At 42.0% G+C, this 20805-nt stretch overlaps 1 long non-coding RNA gene across 1 annotated transcript in view; it reads right to left on the reverse strand.

Annotated features, from left to right (window-relative positions):
* The window catches only part of LOC121012486 (uncharacterized), a 166017-nt gene that overhangs the window by 98555 nt on the left and 46657 nt on the right, over positions 1 to 20805 (reverse strand). The window lies entirely within an intron of this gene.

Raw genomic sequence — 20805 nt, forward strand, 5'->3', positions numbered from 1 at the left:
TAAAAAGTTCAGAGTCAGTATTGCTTTTTCTAAAATGCAACTCAAGATGATAAGCTGGTGACTTTGCACCACCAAAATTTCAGTTCTCAAAAAAGAAAAGAGAGAAAGAGAGAGATTCAGAAGTCAATTTCAAAATGTTTGTAACTCTTACCAATAATCTTACTTTATTGCATACGAATAGATTGACTTAGTGACAGAAGTCACCTTTCCCCAAACTCCTTCCTGTTTTCAATGTGGTTATCACATTTTTTTCCTTTAGAAAGTTACTTAGGCTTTCTGAACCTTAGTTTTCGCATCTGTAAAATAAAGAGTGAAATGTAGTGGCTCATCTAATTCTGGCAATTAGCTAACTTATTTAAATCCCTTTCTTCCTTGGGACTAATGTCCTCTGCCCTGCAGCAGCCTTCCCTATCCATGTCTCTCTCATCTCCCAACCCTAGGGAATCAAATGAGTTTCTCAGAAGACTTCCATTCTTTTTCCATTCTTAATACCTACAATCCATTCTCTATGCAGCAACCAAATTGACGGTTCCCAACCGTATGTCAAATCAAACCACATTCTTAGCAACACCTACTTAAGATCCAGTGGAATGCTATCACCTTGGAATAAAATTCAAATTGCCCTCAAATAAAATTTGAATTGCCAAATTCAAGTGGTCCTTGTCTTCCTTTTCCTCTTTTACCTGGCCTCCTTTCCTCCTTGCCATTGCTCACTATATTCCAGCCATCCTGTCCTGTTTGCTCCCCCTTGAATCTTCTATTCTTGTTTCCCTCTCATAGCCTTTGGTTTTGCAAATCTCTCTTCCTGGAATACTTTCCCCCAGATCAAGGCCATGCTCCCTCACTTCACTTTGGTCTTTGCATGTGTCACTTATTCAGTGATTTCCTGACTCCTCCTCCTACTATCCATCTAAAATAACATCCGGCTCCCCATCTTATGCTGATTTATTTTCTCTCTAGCTCTTATCACTCCCTGAAATTATAGATCATGTTATGACGGTACTATGTTATATAATTAACATTTAATTTAATATAATTTAATGTAAATTATATTAGCATAGAGAGGAGCAAATAGTAGAGGCTCATTTGTTTTTTGTGGAATGAATGAATAATTCTACTCTAATTCCCAATTAGCCATCTGTTTAGCTTTGAGGCATATATGACAATAACTTGCATTGGTTATAATATCCTGTTTTAAGCACTTATTGCTCTATGGGCAGTTTTTCTATCCAAGCAAATTTTGAGGAATTTGAAGGCCTCGCAAGCAGATATCCTTTCTTTTGTGAATTCTCACAGAACGTCATTAGCTAATAGGATTGTAGTAATATTTACATAAGAAACTGGATATTTTATTTAAAAAAACAGGTTTTTCTCACATTGTTAATTTTTAAAATCTTTACATATTTTTGAAAGAGATAGAGTGCAAGCAGGGGAGGGGCAGAGAGTGAGGGAGACACAGAATTCAAAACAGGCTCCAAGCTCTGAGCTGTTAGCACAGAGACTGATGCAGGGCCAAACTCACGAACCATGAGATCATGACCTGAGCTGAAGTCAGGCGCCCAGCTGACTGAGCCACATTGTTAACTGAGCCTTCTCACATTGTTAAAAGATTCAACTGGGACACAGCATAAAAACTTCTAAAACTTCATAATGGTTAGTAGATGTAATTTGGTTCATCAGATGAAACTACAAAGCGATGTTCAGGGTATAGACCCAGGGTTTAACTCAAACTGAGGCACTCTACCAAAGAGATTTTTCCACCATTTTAACAAGCTCATCCAGTTCAACACTGGATTCTGGATATACAGCTCAAGCAAAAGACCACATCAGCCAGACGACGTGCTCCCAGCTTATCTAGGAAGTAGTTCATGGAAATCATATCTTCTTCCTCTGTATTTGGCCCAAATTAAAAGATCAAGGACCAGAATCTGGGTCACAATCCTGGTGAGCAGGATAAAATTTAGAAGATGAAGTTCAAGAATCTTCCTGCTATCTATATTTACTAACAGGTAATGAGAATGCACAATAATTTTTGTAACAGCACTGTTTGTAAAATGATGAGACTCCCCACTGTCCATCAGAAGTAGAAATGATAAACAAATCATGGTATATTCATGAAGTGGATTACTATACAGAATACAAGAAGTAATGATTTACAACTGCATGCAATAATATTAATACACCCTACAAACACAATGTCAAGAGAGAAAAACCAAACAACCAGCCATAAAAGTATATACTAAATGATTCTATATGTAAATTTATTCAAAAATAAACAGAATTAATCTACAGTATAATATTAGAAGAGTGGTTACCCTTGAGTGGTCAGTGACTAGAAGGGGGATGAGAAAGAGGCATCTGTGTGCTGGTAATGATCTAGTTCTATTTTTGGGTCCAGGTTACATGGATTTGTTAACTTTACCAAAATTCATTCAGGTGTGCATTTATATGTGCATGTTCCTGTATTTATCCTATACTTCAATAAAAGTTCACTAAAAAAACTTCTTCATGTTTAAAGGAATTTTAAGCCAAGAAAATTAAGAAAGCCTCTTTTGCAAGTACTCGCAGATTGATATGCCAACTTTCAGACCCATCGGAAGCATGTGTTGAAAAGAAGTTGAATCTTTAGCTGCACCTCACAAAAAGAATACAATTGAATCTGAAGATGCCACATATCCTGAGTTTTTCAAAAGAAAATGGCTTGTTTTTCCAGATCCAAGTTATACGTTTCTAAAATCTCATACTTTTTCTCCTGGCCAATCACCAAAATCAATCGATTGATAGATAGATAGAGATAGAGAAAAATGTATGTTTTTATTATAAAATATATATGTATATTTAACTGAAGGAGAAGGCTATTGGTGGGTAGACATCTTCCCTTCTGCTAAGCGTTCTACATCATAATGTGGCTCTGTAGGGAGTTAGGAAAAGGAAGGCAGGAAGTGGCTGTCAGCGTGAAATGCAGTAATCACACAAAAAAAAAAAAAAAAAAGAAAAAAGAAAAAGAAAGAAAGAAAGAAAAAGAAAAACCAAACAGGTAATAGAGCAGTATCTGAGAAAGAGGGAAGTTCAGATATTGTTCTCCTAACCAGTGTATAACCAGCCTCTAAAGTTTAAACAGGTGACTAATCTATAAATCTTGCTAGCTTGAGACTTCTGCCTCTAGTAATGGAACACTAGGTAATTTGGATTAGTCTTATCACTGAAGACAACTAAAAAGAGCTGGGGCAATGTATTTTTAAAATTAACAATAAAAGTCAGCTTGAAAGCACAAAAGAGTAAATAAGATAGTGAGGAATTACCACCCAAAGCCAGTGGAGTTGCAAATCCAGAGAGGTGAACTATTATTTGGTACCACTTTTTGCCTATATGGAAGATGCATCTGAGAGCATATAAACAGTTTTTGTCAGTCTCACTGTATCAAGAAGACAAAACTTGGAATCAAAGTCACCCAGTTCTCATACATAGTTTAGCTTTGAATTATCCAGGTTGCCCAAATAATCTAAAACCCTAACTTGGATTAAGGTGCCCTCAAACTGCTAGTGTCCCAGGAACACGACGGAAAGAAATAAAATTCCCTTCTAGGAGGAAGATAACATCACCCTATGTTGAAATAACTCCCATAAATGTTTTTTTTCAAATATAATGTCTTATATTAAATGAAATCAGGTAAAAATAGAAAATCTTTAAAAAGAAGCATCAGAAACTTCAGACAACAGAAAGAAAACCATGGAGACTCCCTTATGTGTGAATATAAGAAACAGACTTTAAAATAACTTTTTGCTTTATTGAAACAAATAAAAATTAAGATTGAACAATTTTGCAATGAATTGTAAATGTTTTTAAAAGAATAAATGAAATTCTAGAACTGAAAGTTACAGTAGCTGAAGGAAAAACTAGTGGATGATCATAACAGTAGAATTGAAAGAGCTGAAGAAAGAATTTATGATCTGGAAAATAGTGTGGGGAAAAAATAACGCAAATGAAGCATGGGGAGAGTGAAATGATAAATCACACTCATCTACCAAGAAACAGGCTGCTTTGTAGGACAATCCTCCACATTGCCCCATTCTCTGTACCACATCCTTCTCTACCATCATCACCACCAGAACTCTGAACCAATATCCTATCACTTGGTAACTTTTTCCCTCACTGACACCACACTGTATGGCAGTTTTAATTTGATTTGACTAGTGTGAAAAGATTCAAAGATGACAAATTTGGAAAGAAGTGGCTATAGGCTTCATTTCACCTACAGATAATTTATTTTGGGGGGTCTTCACAGAATATTTTTTAAATGTTTGAATTTAAATGTCTTTAGACTTCTAAAGGGGAAAAAAACCCTACTTCATTGCACTAGTTACTTCTAACACCAAACGTGTGGCTTTCCCCCCACATAATCAATTCTCTATTCTCAGCAGACATCGACTGAGTATCTCTATGATATAACTTAATTATGACACAAACTACTCAGTTAACACAGACCCCACAGGTTAAGGGCTCAGTTCCACAAGAGTGCTCTCTACTTCAGATGCCAATCAAAAGTCTCAGGTTGTCACTGCATTTCTGACCAGCCAGCTATATATTAGATGTTCCCATAACCCCTCTTCAGGTTTGATAACTTGCTACAATGGCTCACAGAATTCGGGAAAGCACTTCACTTACTATTATCCATTTATTATACAGGATACAACAAAGAAACAACAAAAAGGAAAAGATGCATAGGGTAAGGAATGGGAGGGAAGGAGCATGGAGCTTCCATGCCCTCTCTGGGCATGCTACCCACAACCAGCACCTCAATGTGCTCAGCAACCAGGAAGCTCTCCAAACCCCTTCAGTTAGGATTTTTTTTTTTTAATTTTTTTTTTCAACGTTTATTTATTTTTGGGACAGAGAGAGACAGAGCATGAACGGGGGAGGGGCAGAGAGAGAGGGAGACACACAGAATCGGAAACAGGCTCCAGGCTCTGAGCCATCAGCCCAGAGCCTGACGCGGGGCTCGAACTCACGGACAGCGAGATCGTGACCTGGCTGAAGTTGGACGCTTAACCGACTGCGCCACCCGGGCGCCCCCAGTTAGGATTTTTATAGGGATTTCATTAAATAGGCATGACTGATTAAATCATTGGCCATTAGGGATTAACCCAACCTCCAGCCCTTCTCCCTTCCCCAGAGTTTGGAGAGTGGGGCTTCAAGTTCAGCCTTCAATTCACATGGGTAGTTCCTCTGGCAAGCAGCCCCCATCCTTCCAGAATCATAGCATAAGCTCAGGTATGATTAAAGGGTCTTATTATGAATAACAAAAGATGCTCCTCTAGGGCACCTGGATGGCTCAATAGGTTAAGCATCTGACTCTTGATTTGGCTCAGGTCAGTTTGGTTTGTGAGTTCAAGCCCCACATCAGGCCCCTTGCTGACAGTGTGGAGCCTGCTTGGGATTCTCTCTCCCCCTCTCTGCCCCTCCTTCGTGCTCTCTCTCTCTCTCAAAATAAATAAATTAAACTTTAAAAAAATGATACTTTTCTTATGCCTATCACTCAGAAATGCCAAGAGTTTTAGGAGCTCTGTGCTGAGAACTTGGGACAAGGACTAAATATGTATTTCTTTTGATATTACAGTATCACAAATGGGCAAATTGTCTCCAGTTAACATGGTCCCCCACTACTCCTTGTACACTACACTCATTTTCTACCTGGAATAGAAGACATTTGAGTTTTCTACCTTCAAATAAATTCTTAGGAATCCAAAAATGCTGCCCTTCCCCTCTTGACTATGAAAGTCAAGAAAGTCTTTGGGGAGCAAAAAGTCACATGGAGATATACAGATGTTTGTGTAACTATTTTCCCCCATCTTTTGGTGTTTCCAAGGTACGAATGTTAATTGGTTTATTGATGTGAGTGAGTGTGTGTGTGTGGCAAGGTGAGAAATAGAGAGAGAAAAGAAATAATACTAATGACAGAATTACCCAGCCTAGATCTCAACCCTACTAGGGAAATGACCAGATATGATTACAACACTCCAAACCTCCAACTAAAACTGTCTTTGGAATAAAAAGCCGCTGAGGTAGAACTCCAAACCACTTCTGATTCCACGACTCACCAGAAATCTTATGATACTCAGAAAATGTCAACTCTAAACATGAGCTAAGTAGGTGATTAAAAAAAAAAGAAAAAAGAAAAAGAAAGAACTCCACGCTAAAAATCCAACCACCAGGAAATTAGCAAGCACCCTGAGGGTGGATCATCAATCAGTGTTACTTTCATAGAGAGCTTTTGGAAAGAAAAACAACAGTCCCTTCATGAGAAATTTAGCTCTTACCCCCTCAGCTCTGACTGAAAATGTTCATATAGGAGCCCAGATAACCTGATCTGAGAAACTGATCCCCTAATCTCTATGGGCCTTCTGGTTTAGAGTTACGATTCTGTTAGCTGCATCAGTGTGGCCTGCAGTGTGGCCTGCATAAAACCACTTGCCCAAGGGACCTGGGTGGCTCAGTCAGTTAAGCATCTGACTCTTGATTTTGGATTAGGTCATGATCTCACAATTCATGGGTTTGAGCCCCGCATCAGGCTCTGTCCTGATAACGGGGAGCCTGCTTGGGATTCTCTCTCTCCCTCTCTCTCCTTCCCCCCTACCCCCTCAAAATAAATAAACTTAAAAAAAAAAAAACCATTTGCCAATTCTAAGCCTTAGACTTCTCGTGTAAAAAGAGAGCAAACCAGATGATTTTGGTTCTGAAAGTTTCTTTCAGTTCTAAAACCCCACTTTGTAAAATACAACATTCTATTTCTTTTTTTTTTTTAATTTTTTTTAACGTTTATTTATTTTTTTTGGGACAGAGAGAGACAGAGCATGAACGGGGGAGGGGCAGAGAGAGAGGGAGACACAGAATCGGAAACAGGCTCCAGGCTCTGAGCCATCCGCCCAGAGCCTGATGCGGGGCTCGAACTCACGGACTGCGAGATCGTGACCTGGCTGAAGTCGGCCGCTTAACCGACTGCGCCACCCAGGCGCCCCTATTTCTTAACCTAGGTAGCGGTTACACAAGTATTTACTTTTAATTATTCTTTAAGCTGCACATATATGTTTTATACAACCTTCTAAATCAGTAATGTTTGAAAATGTGTTGAGAGGGAAAAAATCCTATCAGAGGAAGCCAGTCTAGTACCATTCTTGAATTCATAAAAGTAGGTGTGAAAATTGAATGTCGGAGGCAAAAAGCCAAGAGCGGATTGAAGCTTGTAAAACTCCTAAGGCTTCAAACCATTTCAGTGATAAGATAGAATCGAAGCAAGTGGAATGAATGGGAACTTGCAGGGCATGTAGGACTGTTACCAGCTCATAAAAGTCCCCACAATGGTCCTTGAGGAAATTAAAATCCAAGGGTTGTTACTTAATGGCTACATTTCCTCTTAGCCAAATGCGACCATGGACATATAGTGCATAGCCTAGGAAACAACCTTCTTTGAGTTTACAATGAGGAGCATCTTAACATGCTCAAAATGACTTGGTTGTAAAACTTTTTTCTTTACAGCATTTATGTCTTTTGCTAAGTGCTGTGCTGGGCCACATAAGATAGGTCTGCTCTCAAGAAGCTTGTAGACTTAATAGCCTCTATGTCATTTAGAGTAGATTCCAAACTCCTTTCTCCTCTCTGACTTTATCTAAAAACATCTCTCCCCTGTCCGCCACTGGCCTTCTGTCTTTGCTTCAGTAAGCTTTCACCTCAGGGTCTTTGCACTTGCTGTGCCCTTCCCCCCCATCGTTACCTGGCTAGCTCCTTACCATTCAGGTTTCAACTCAAATATCTGAGATGCTTTCCTTGACCTACCAATTAATAAACATAATGTTCTTCCTCTCCTTCTCCTCAGTCATTTTCTATAGCATTTCTCAAAGTAATGGTCTTCCAAATACTCAATATTTGTTAAGTACCTGTTTTTTTCTAAACTTATTTCTAGTCTTTCTTCGCCCAATATAAAGAAAGTTCCATGAAAGCAGAGGCTCTATCTACCTTGTCCACTACTATGTTCCAGTGACTGGATCAGTGTCTGGCACATAACAGTTGCACATTAAGAATTTTTAAATGTTAGGGGCACCTGGGTGGCTCAGTCAGTTGAGAGCCCGACTTCAGCTCACATTATGATCTCACGGTTCGTGGGTTCGAGCCCCGCATGGGGCTCTGTGCTGACAGCTCAGAGCCTGGAGCCTGCTTCAGATTCTGTGTCTCCCTCTCTCTCTGCCCCCCTCTGCTCATGCTCTGTCAGTCTCTCTCTCGAAAATAAACCTTAAAAAAATAAAAAAAGAATTTTTAAATGTTATTATTATTTATAAATGAATGAATAATATGAGGCAAACAAAAAGGGGCTGTATAAAATGATTGTTAAGGTTCTGTTTAGGCTTAAGATTTACATGCTCCTACATGCTGTCAAAGAGATAAAACCCTCAGGGAGTTGTAATGTAAAGAAAGATTAGATGAATCCTGAGTACATTTATGGCGTCTACATTGGTTGGGGTGATAGAAGGTGCCATTAGTGGGATAGGGAAAGTTGCATATAGTTTTTCAAGGTAGAGAATGAAAAAGATATTCTAGGTGAAGTGAATAGCTTGAGCAAAGGCATGAAGAAATAAAAATACAGCAGAGGATGAATGGAAAAGAAAAGTAACTTGAGTAATAGGCAAGGAAGGCTTTTCACTTTATTCTATATTCTGGGGGTGACAGGGATTAGGAAAGTAAGATGAGATGACCTCACTCATCCTATAGAACTATTAGTCTGACAGCAGTATGATGAATGGATTTCTGTATGAGCATCAATGAACACTTTGAAGTTGTGGCCAAAATCCTGTGCATTTGTGTGTGTGTGTATGTATGAATGTGATATTTGGACATTGTTCTGGGGAGAGAGAACTCACAGCTTTCATCAAAGCTCAACATAAAATAAATAAAACATAAAACAATAAAATATAAACATTGGTGTCGAGGGAAAGTAAGAAGTACCCATGCTGAAGATAAAGGGATGATCCAGTGGAAGAAATATTTGCTTTTTTTTTTAAAGGTGATCCCAATGAGCAGTGTAAGTTCCCTTTAATTTAACCTTCATACTTTTAGAAAATGCTCAATTGTACATATTATAAACATTCTGGTAGACTAAACATTTCTAGAAAACAGGAGAAAGCTAATTTTTTATTGATAATATAGGAATAGACTACCTATGTAAGATAGTAGTTGCCTAAAGATAGGAAAAAGAGGCAAATTCAGGTCTTAACAGCTAAGAGAGAAAAAGAGAAAAGTATGACTCATACTCATGTATGTTCTTTTGATTCTTGTCTCTGCCTCAATCACCTGTTCTGGAGTGGGTGTTCTGCATGCTAAGCATTCCTCTCATACCCCTACTGATGAAGGGTAAATTCTTTGGTCATCCTCAAGCCAGCTCTTTGGTGATGGAATTGGAAAACTCCTCAAAATTTTAAAATATCAGCATTAATACATCTGTCCTAAGTTATAATAATACTATTATAGTGGGGAAGAAACAGCCCCAAAGTAGAGAACAGTGGGATATTTATGGTGAAGATGAGAGAAAAGAATTAGGATGAGAGAAAAGAATTAGGATGAGAAGGTGACCAACAGGAAAACTTGATGCAGATTGAGCCAATGGTCATCTCTCCATGGAGACCAAGTGGGGAAAACTGAGGTCAGATAAGGACACTGGCAAGAGAAGGCAACAGGCATTGGAGTCAGATGGCCTTGTCGTTGTAGAAGCTATGCACATCCCTTTGAAGAGGAGGAAGTTGGATTACAGGAATTGGCTCCAATTCAGTAGGAAGAAGTTGCAGGAGCCAGGAGGCTGAAAGATGTCTGCCATCTGGAGAAACTGGAGGAAGGAGAATTGGAAGCCATGCAGATCAGGGGTGGGGAAACGAGAAGAAAGATGGGTTACTTGGCAGGAATACTTGGGTGGGGTCAGATGCCCCCACAGTGCTCTAATTCTGGGATGCAATTTGCACAGTCTTGACATCCAGTAGAGTCAGCAGTAAGAAAAAAAGTCCTTTCATTTCCAAATTCTGATAAATCTATATTTTGAACTGACATTTAGGAAAACTGTCTTTAAATATGCAAATGTAGCGTTTCACTGTGATCCTCCAAAAAAAAAAAAAAAAAAAAGAGTACCAAATCTCAAAAATCATTAATAGCAATTCTAAAAAGTACAGTAAATTTATTATTTTTTTAGAGATAAAAGAAATGATACCATATTTCTAGAATATAGAATTTCTTCTTGAAGGAAAATCCAGTGAAAGTCATTGAAACTCTGGCAGGGCTGAGAAGAAAAGTTAAGGCTTGTAGTGGTTACAGGTACAGGTTTGACTCTTGAATGAGAACACATGAGATCAGAACCCAGTTCTACCATTTACAAATTGTGTGCTTGGGTAAATTCATAAACCCTGTAAACCTCAATTTCCTCCACCATACAAGGAGAGTAGTATTCACATCAAAGAATTATTATGAAGATTATAATTCACAATAATGCACGTTAATTGTTTAGCACAGTGCATGGTATATTTTAATAGATAAATAATCATCTATCATTCCCATCATCACTATTATTAATCAGAGAGGTCTTCCAGAATTATTTATGGACAATGTCAATTGGGATTGGAGTGTTCTGTTTTCGACTGATTTGCTGCATGATTTCCACCAAATGGTTCAACTATAAAAGGGGAACAAGATCTAGGTCCAGAGTGAACCTCAAGAATGTAGATCACGAACATGGTTATTATTAACAGTGGATTGTCAAATAGGGGTGATGCATTCCCTCGTTTCAACTCTACAATGAGCTCACTGTGATGCCACGCATCTGTATAGGTTTCTGTTTTTTCATCAGTGAAAACAATTGAACTGCACAGTCTCCAAGGGTCATTTGAATTCTAACAGCCTTTGATTCTACAACTATTGTTTCAACTCTAGCACTTGTGAGCTAAAACCAACATATCTGCCTGTATAGTTCTATGCTTATGGGTACTGAAAATGCAGTGTGTATGTGACCTTCCACAAGCAAAGAGGTAGGTTGCCCTCCTCAGCCCAGCCTGCTTGCTCAGAATAGTCATTTTGTTCTGCCCTTCGCTAGCTGCCTCTCCAGTAATTTTCTGTAGCAAGCTCCATCCTTATCCCAGCCATCAAGAGGAAAATGAATTTGCCTGGCAGTCCCAGGCATCCCTTCGAATGTTGCAGGGAGAGAACAGGCCAGGCATTTCACTGTTAATTATCAGCAGCCTGGCTGCTGTGGCCCCTTGCTGTGCCAATTTGAGAGATGAGACTCTTTACACTGCTTATTAGGCCCAGCTAAATAAATATTACCCAGCATTAGTGTTGTCAAAGATACAGTCTGAATTCAGCTCCCTGGAGTGGCTGTTGGTACCCATGCTTTCACCATTACATTTTCTTCCTGGCCCTCCCTTACCATACCACCATCAATCTCTTTCTCTCTTGTCTGGACATTCAACTGGATTCTGACATCAGGGAGTTGAAATATAATATCATTGATTTAGCTGCTTTCCTTAAGGTTATCAAACACCTATGCTGTTAAGGGCCTTAGTATTAATTACCTCTTATTCCTGTCCCAACAGACTGAATTTCTCAGCCATGTGTTTTGAGTTAGAGTCACCCTTCCCCCACCCACCAACAACTCGGGCTGCAATGATTGGGATGGGAAGGTGGGAACTTGACCCTAATCAGGAAAATCATAGCCCCCAAAGACTTAATTCCAGGACTTGTTTAAACTATTTGAAAAACATACTTTCTCTTCTTGGCTGGATGTTGAATCTAGAAAATAGAGCCCTAAGGAGCTACTATAAGCTATTTTATAATCATAAAGTAGAAACTACCAAGAATGGAGCCAACACATAGTGAGTGGTGCAAAGAAATAAAGAAGCTCATGCCTGTCAAACCATTTAAGAGACTGGACCAAGTGGGGCGCCTGGGTGGCTCAGTTGATTGAGCGTCTGACTTTGGCTCAGGTCATGATCTCGCAGTTCACGAGTTCAAGCCCCACATCAGGCTCTGCATTGACAGCCTAGAACCTGCTTCAGATTCTGTGTCTCCCTCTCTCTCTGCCCCTTCCCCATTCATGCTCTGTCTCTCTCTGTCTCTCAAAAATGAATAAACGTTAAAAAAAAAAAAAAAGAGAGACTGGGCCAAGCTTTACCTGAAGCCACCCCAACCTTTGGCCATTTCAGTTTTGAATCCTTATGCCTCCTTTATTATTTAAGTTTGAGTGGGGAATTCTAATACTTTCATTTACATATTTCTGTTTGTTATATGTGATATCCTTTGTATGTCTATTTGTATCAAGTGCAGGTGGAGCCCTGCCCATATCCCTTGAGATCTTACCATTGTAATGCTCTTCTAGCTGAATTTCTACTCCGGAGGGTGTACTCTTGTGCTTCTTTCTGCCTTAGCACAAGATGGGCCAAAAGTGCTGGGTAATTAACACCCCTCTGAGGCAGCCCTCAACCAATGACTGGGAGAGGCTGGTGGGTAAATACCCTAGTTGCTTTGCTCCCTTGGCATAGCTCTGAGATACATGTTTCATGTGGGCTTTTAGAGTTCCCCAGCAGGACTGAGCCTAATTTGTTTGCAAATGCACCCTGCATTGGCTGCCTTCCTTTCTCTGTCTCACTTCCACACCTCTCTATGGGCTTGTTGGCATCACCTTCTAACTAAATTACTTGCACTTGGGTCCTTGCAAGCCAAGACACTGTTTAACAGAGCAGCAAACTAAAGCTAGAGTGGTCTACAGGAATTTATAAAAAGTAACATCTACTTATAACTTAAAAAATGCACCCCACGAATTGTTTGGCTTACACAATTTTCCTCTTTCCACCCCCAAATAGACTGATATATACACAGGCCATTTTGACAGAGACTCAGCCTAGAAAGAAGCTATGAATTCAAAACCCAGTAAAACGATGCATTTTTTTTTCTGTCAGTGCCAGCCAAACAGAAGGTGACGTACTAGATGGAAGATTTCAGAAAGAGAAGTAAAAGCATGAACAGCCAAGGTGTGCAGGATGCTCATTAATCCTCAGGCTCCAGCAGTGGCCATAAGTTGTCTAGATTCTTCATTGGAAGAACCATGGTCACCAAGGTTATTAATTTGGTGGTCCTAAAAGATGAGCAACACAGACATTTTAATCTCTGGATATACTCCTCTCTCTCTGCACAGTCTCTCTTCCAGTTCCTAAACCCTCCATGCTAAGAAAAACATCACCAGGCATGGGGCTTTGCCAAAAACATGCATTTACACTCCTAAAAGTACCTGTCAGATGAAACAAGCTCTTTTAAAGAGTGCACTTTCTGACTAGTCTCACTAATGGGATGTCATCCACTATTTACATGACAAGTGTTAAAATGCAGCCTTCTTTGTTTTACTTTTATTTGGGATATTTTAAACAAAATATTCACTTTAATGCCAATGGGAAAAGGTCCACTTCTCTTTTGTGTTCCTTTCTGTCTTCCAATACTAAATTCTTGCCAAAGAGCACATATGGCCAACAGGGCTTGCATTGAGTCCAGTGTAATTCCATTTTACTGCTATTAGAAAGTGCAATCATGGGATAAAGGAGTCAGCACCTTCCAGGTAACATGGCACAATCTCCTCATGTTACCAATAAGGACAGGGAAGGCATGAAAGTCTTAGATGACAAAGCTGGACAGGACTTTAAGGGCCAGTTCACTCCTGTGACAGTTGAAGAAACTGAGGCACAGATCAGTGAAATGCATCACTCAAGACTCCACAGCTAGTTAGGGACAAAATTGGGGATAGAACTAAGGAATCTTGATTTCATACACTGTACCTCCATCAGACCACTCTCATTAATTTTGGTTTAACTGACTTTTTGTTTCATCTGCTCACATTTCTACTCTGTAACCTATCCTGGATGTGGTGTAGGGTGTTTCTTCTTAGAGAACCTGAGATTATACCACTGCATTTAGTGGCCTTGCCTAAATAGTTACCCTGGAGAGGAACCCTCTCACACAGTGAGTTTTGTCACAGGATGTAAAAGAAAAAAATCGTATGACCTTTCCTTCTCCCTTCAGAAAGAGCCTGAAAAGTCAGATTATACTGCAGATCCAGCCTTAGTCCATTTGGTTTGTTGCTTATCCCTAATCCCAAACCACTTCCTGGGCCTGAGCCCAGGTACTGGTGTGGCCAGGAAAATGCCAGAAGCCATATGGACTCCCCAGGCCACCTCCTGGATGAGGTTGGTGGCACACACCTAGGAATCAACTCATTCCAAGAGATAGAACAGATGGCATTCCAGATATGAATATGTATAATTTAGGCTGCTAAGGTTGTTAAATAAGTATGTGTTTTTTGGTGGATTCATGAAAATCAAGAATTTTATAACTGAAATGAAAGCCAAGCAAAGGAAACTACAAGACACTTTCCAAAACCGTGCATTATTTCATATTTGTGGTGTTGGCCTCCATAGCATGTTCCAACCTCCAGAGAAACCACTGGAAAATAACCAGGAAGAGAGAAGTCAAAATTGCAACAAAGGACATGGACTTAACATTTCCGTGCCATGAGACCCCAACAAGGCCAATGATGGCAGAATTAACATTCAGTAGAACAAGAAGTGGGCTGATTTCTCCTTGGCTTCACCACCTCTTTCTGTGGCCCTTCCTCAAGAAGTCAACCTTGACTATCCCACCTCAACTCAAAGTACTCATACTTCAATCTGGCTGCCCCAGCAACAAGGCCTGAAGGGCACAACAGTAATGCAAATCACTCCATCAGTGGAACCAGTTAAGAAGATGGACTTCTAGAAATCTCTAACACAAACAGTACCCAGCAGAAGGTCCTGATCTCTTTGCCCCACAATAATACTATCTTGTAAGCGAAGTCATTTCCAGTTACAGAACACTTTCATACTTATGATTTCATTTGATTGGATTTTATAACAACCATATGAGATAAATTGAACATGAATTCTTACCCTCATTTTACAGATGAGGAAATGGAGGCTCAGTGAGGTTAAATGACCACTTGGGGATGCACAGATGGTAAGTGGTGCCACTGGGACTTGAACCCAAGACTTTTTGATTCTGTGTCTAGTGATCCATCTGATCTGGCATTTGCCAACGAATCAACAGCCAAAAGAGCCTTCACTGGGGAAGAATTCCAACTGCTGCTAGAACAGCCTAATCCATGGATTAACTGCTTTAATGAGTTAGAACAACAGGGGGTGGAATAAAGTGATATTCCCATATTCTGGAAACATTCCAAATACAGAAACTAGATTCTAATTATGCATTATCGATACTAGTGCTTCACCTCTCCTTGTCCCCACAACCTTTCACAATTCCTCCAACTAGAGGCAAAATACATTTCCTTGCTTCACTGATGATGGATGTAGCAATATGATTTGCTTTACCAAATGAAATGTTAGCAAGCATAATGCAAGCAAAGACTTGAAATGAACTTCTGTAGTTGGGTTTGCCCTCTCACATTCCTATTACCTGCCCAAAGCTGCTCACTGAACCAAGGAAAAAGACATGTGTACAGATATAGACCCAATCTGCAGCTCTAAGCTGAGCCCATCTGAAACTCAGCCTAGATCAACCAACTTCCATCCAACCAGTGACACATAAGCAAGAAAAAAAATTTTTTTTGAAACTACTGAGTTCTGGGCTGATATGTTATATAGCAATAACCAATCCTTTACCTTTCTTTCATCTTCCCATCTCCAATACAGTGCAAATAGGGCCTGCCCTTTGTTATCTTTACTCTCTGTTTTTTTCCAGTCAGTGAATCACCACCTCTTCTTAACTCTTAGATTAGCAAGAGTTTTGATATCAGGATTGTATCATCATAGGATTATGAAAAGCTACTAATACGGACCCCAATGGTAGTAAAAACAAGGTAGGTGCAGTTACACCCACTAAAGAGAACACTGTAAGAGCCAAATAAATATTTAATGAATGAATGAAAAATCTGGGCATTTGAAGGCTATTTTATAATTAGCATGTTAGAGAAAACACATTGTCATTAGACAATATTTCCTATAGGCTTCTTTACATAGTGACCTGGTGCTGAATGTTCTAGGAAGACAGACTGCCTATCCCCTAGTGGCTTATTGACTAAAACAGACAGCACAAAAGCAGGCAACTGGTAGAAAACATGGTATAGGTAATGGATAAATATATAAATCAAGGGTAAGATTGGATACTTTATTTGGCCTGATTCTGCCATTTTAGCTTTGTTGGATGCATCATAATCTCCAGTTCTTCTGTCTCCTTAGAAAGCTGCAGCAGGCTTCCATCTATAGAAAGTTATATGCTTTTCTAGGTGTTTAAGAGATTCAAATCCCCTATTCCTTCATCAGCTGTTCCAAGCTGGGGTGGTTGGGGGAGGGTGTATCAATACCAGCCCGCTTACAGAAGAAGGACTTGGCTATTCATCAGTTATCTGAGGACAGTTTCCTGGAGATGATGGAAAAACTATGTCTCACACCTGGCCAGCACTCAACAATGTTTGCCAAATGAAAGAGGGGAAGAAGATAGGAACTAGCATCTGCCCTACCCAGCCTTCCATCCTTCCACTCTGTTTCATCTCTGTTTGATCAAAAGTCATCCATTTGTCTGCTCCCTCCAACTCCCACTGGTTCCAGCCCTATGATTCAGCCATCGCAAATCTCCAAATTTGTTCACTGATCACACTCTCCCTCCCACCCCACCTCCCCGCCCCAGTCTCTGGCACAGTGCTTGTTTCAGACTTGAGTCTTGATATCCGCAGATTTTCCATTTGGGTTCTCAGCCCCATTTTTAAAGTGCCCCAGTGCACTGTATTTTGTACATAGCCCCCCACTCTGGCTGCAGCTCTAGAAGGCTGGACTTTAATTCTTAGTTTTCTTTTTAATATTCTTTCTAACAGTATCATACAAGGCACTGAGTGTTGTACCCAGTGTTGTACTGCTTATAAAGCACTTTATTGTACACTCATTCACCTGACCCTTACCACAGTGATCTCAGGCAGATAGCACAAGCCCTCCTTTTCAAATGACCACTTGGAATACAAAGAGGGTCACAGAGCTGGTGTACAGATCAGGCAGATGCAAACCCAGTTTTCCTGCCTCCAACTCTGGAAGTTATTTCTTTGGATTGTGCTATTTTAAAAAGTCCTAGCACTGCTGAAACTCTTGGACATCCTTTACAATTTTCAAACTTAGAAAATAGATAATTGCTAAGAAAATAGTTGTTATGGCTCGAAAAAAAAAAAATGGCCCCAAGGAAACTGATCTACTTAGAATGCCCATAATCGCCCAAATAACTGTCAGTGATATTCCATCACATTGATACAGATCTTATCATTCTGGGCTCAGTTAGCAGGATTCACTCTTCCAAAAAATAGCTCCAGCCTTAGTGGGTAAGATGAACTTCAGTGCAAAAGCCCTAAACTCTATAAATCTCAACTTTCAGTCATGTCTTCAAAGGTGATTAAAGAAGAAATGTTGGGAGAAACCCAAGGTTGGCACCACGTCATGAACCGCTCAACATCTACTGGAACTTACTGCATCTATAAATATTTACATTACAGAGTGATAGAATATTTGGAAGTCCCTAAAAACTGCATCTTGAGAAGGTATGCAGCTTCCTCAGCAGCCACTGTCCAATCTGATTCCACTTTGAGATCATTTCCAAATAACCAGCTTAAGCATAATGGAGTAGAAAAGTTCTAGGTCAGGAGGAGGTGATGCGAGTTCAGCTCCTGGCTGTTCTACTAACTGTGTGAAGCTGAGCAAATTCCTTGACCTATCCCAACCCCATTCTTTCCAAAAATAATTATTGAGCACCTACAACTTGCCAGGCACTGGGAATTAGAACAGTCCACAAGACAAAGTTCTTGCCCTCAGGGAACTCACGTGCTAGGGGAGATTGATGATGAATAAATAAACATATAAGGAGGACATGAAAACAGTAAGGAGATTGGCAGAGATGGAGAGCAGAGGTGCTGTGGACAGGATGCTATTTTGGATAGATGGTCTTTTGAGATAAAATACCTGGGGGAAGAGAATTCTTGATGAAGGGCACAGCATGTGGGAAGGCCCTGAAGTAGGGGGAGACTGGTGTGTTCAGAGAACAGAGAGGGAGCCAGTATAGCTGGAGCGGAGGGAGGAAGGGAAGAGAGTGGAAAGGGAGGAGGTGAGAGGTAACTGCCATCATGGAGGGACCTTTAGGGTTGGTAGTAACTTGGGAGGGAAGCCAGTGGTGGCATCTGAGTGGGTGACATTATGATCCAACTTGGTTTCCAGGAACATAACTTTGCCTGCTCTATGAAGGCAGCCCAGGCTTTTCCTTATCTGGAAACCAGCTGGTAGGGACTAGAGAAACAAAGTAGGCTTTGCACGGCCCCCCTCTCTGAGCTGAGATCCCCTTATATACTTTGCCGAGCAGGTCACAGCCCATCTGGGTGAGTCACGTCTAGAACTGCAGTAGCTCTTACGTCCCAGAGGCCCAAGGCTGTGCCATTCCCCTGCCATTAGGCTACTAGTTGACTAGGGAAAGACAGATTCCAGCCATTGCAGGAGATCCTGCAAAACCTGGTGACCCCACTTGGAGCCCCCCATATCAGGGTGGATTTTCCGAGAAGAGTCCTTTAAGTGGTTTCAGACACAAAAGACTCTGTTTGCTGCTTTTCACTTCCTGCTACCAGCCTTTCTTCCCAAAAAAGTTATCTGGAAAGGCCAGTAGGGTTAAGGCACTTGGCCTTTGCCCAACAGAGCAATTATTCTGTGGATGCTCAAGACTTTCAGATCTTATTTCCTTTTTCTGGGTCACCTGCTTGGTGTGAATTCATCCAAATACATCAGTTTGATATTTTTAGAGTTATACATTATTACTGCATTTATACCCTCCCACAGAAATTCGAGCTCGGGGCTGGGGCAGAGCCCCCGCGTTTGAGACTCAAGAGATTGGCAAGGCCCCTCTCGTCCCAGCCCTCCTTCTGGAGCCAGCCCTCCGCACCCGCTGTGCTTAGCTCCTTCAAGAATCCTGAGTCATTTCACCATTTCTGTTTCTCTCCTTTCCCCCCGCCACGTTCCTGATGCAAAGGAACACTGCAGCTCTGCGAGCGCCTCCCTCCAGCAGGCAGCCACCCGCACCCCCTTGGCCTCCCTCCAGCAGCCGCGGCTGGGGCTGCGGGCGGAAGGTCGGGGAGCCAGCTCCGCTGGGCGAGCAGAAGGCGAGGGCGCGGGTGGCGAGGCGCGAGCAGGCCCGGGGTGGCGGGGGTGGGGGTGGGGGTGGGGGGGGTGGAGGAGAAGAGACGCCGCGAGGGCGTGGGCGGGAGGGCTCGGGCGGGCTGTGCCGCAGTGACTTGGGTGGTGGTGATTCGTTCGCGGGAGCAGGCCGGGAGGCGGGGTTCCTGACTCACTGCGGCACAGGCGGGGCTGGCGGCGGGCCGGGCTGGGGCCGCGCCTCCCCCGCGCCCCTGCTGTCTGCTTGGGAGGCCAGGGGCGCAGGCGAGGCATCCCCTGGGTCAGGGGTCGTCCTGTGGGCTTTCCGAAGAGCCTGTGCTCATTTCCGCCGGAGCCCTCGAGGCGCAGTATTGTCGCTGTACAGTCACTGTTTGTTTATTTCCACATCTGCCCCCAGGAGACTCCGTTAGGGCAGAGCTTTCTAATCCACCCCCTGATGAATTCGGGGCCCTCGCACTTGGCACAGTGCCTGGCACGTCATCACGACTTGAGGGATCAGTAAACAGCCGAGGAGGGGAGGGAGAGGGAGGAGGGAGGAGGGAGTCAGGGCAGGAGAGAAGAACAGAGAGGAAGCCGACTAGAGCCTCCGTGTCTGCAGAAGTGCAAACCATCGCCCTGTGTGATACAGGAATTAAAGCCGTGGGTATATGTGAAGATTTGGCTTAGCTGCCCCTCACACACCTGGGGCATCATCCCCAGTGTTTTTGCTCCTTGAAGGATAGTGATGATGATCAGAGGGGAAGAAAAGGACAAAGGGGGGAGAAAAAGATGGGGAGGAAAGGGGTTGTCTCACTCTTAAAATTGGCAGAGGCCATAAGCACTCCACTAGCTTCACACCATCAGTTGCCCCCAAAGCAAAGCAGATTGGTGGCCCCTCCCTTCTTTACCATCATAACCTCAGAATTTGCAGAGTCTGGGAGATTCTCAAACCCAGCCTTCCATCTTACAGATGAGGAAACTGAGGTTCAGGGAGGCTCTGTCATATGCCCAAGTAGAGGAAGACAGAACAGGAATCCATGTGTTGGGGCTTGTTTTTCCAATCCATTACCTTGCCTACTGCATTCCACTGCCCACCCCTGAGCATTCTCCATTCCTGGTTTCTGCAAAATAGAAGTTCTGGGGGGAAGCCCCACATTGTGATTTGTTCAGGGCCTGGACCCTGGTAAAGGCAAATGTGGAATTCTGGGTGCAGATACCCAGGCATCGAGAAGCCTCTGAAACCCCCACCCTGCCCCCACCCCAGGGCAGCGAGCAGCTGCCAGCTCCCGCCTGACAAACAAGCTTTCTGGGGCAGCTCTGCGCATGGAGAGGAGTGTCTCTTGCAGCTCCAAAAACAGATTTTGCCATCTCATCCCCACATTTGCAGTCTCAAGTTGGCTTCTTGTGATTGGCCAGAACTTTTCCTCGCTAGAAAGATGAGGAGAATCTGCCTCCTCCAACCAGCTGGAAGAAAACACTCTGCACAAGCATAGATGTGATGGCTGTTCCACCTCCCTCTGATGGGGGACAGGGGAGTCAGGCATGGACTCAACAGGTTGAATGATGCCAGGGACCC

Source organism: Herpailurus yagouaroundi, unplaced genomic scaffold (genome assembly GCF_014898765.1).
Source record: "Herpailurus yagouaroundi ecotype Mexico unplaced genomic scaffold, PumYag 196, whole genome shotgun sequence".
In the NCBI taxonomy this organism is placed as follows: domain Eukaryota; kingdom Metazoa; phylum Chordata; class Mammalia; order Carnivora; family Felidae; genus Herpailurus; species Herpailurus yagouaroundi.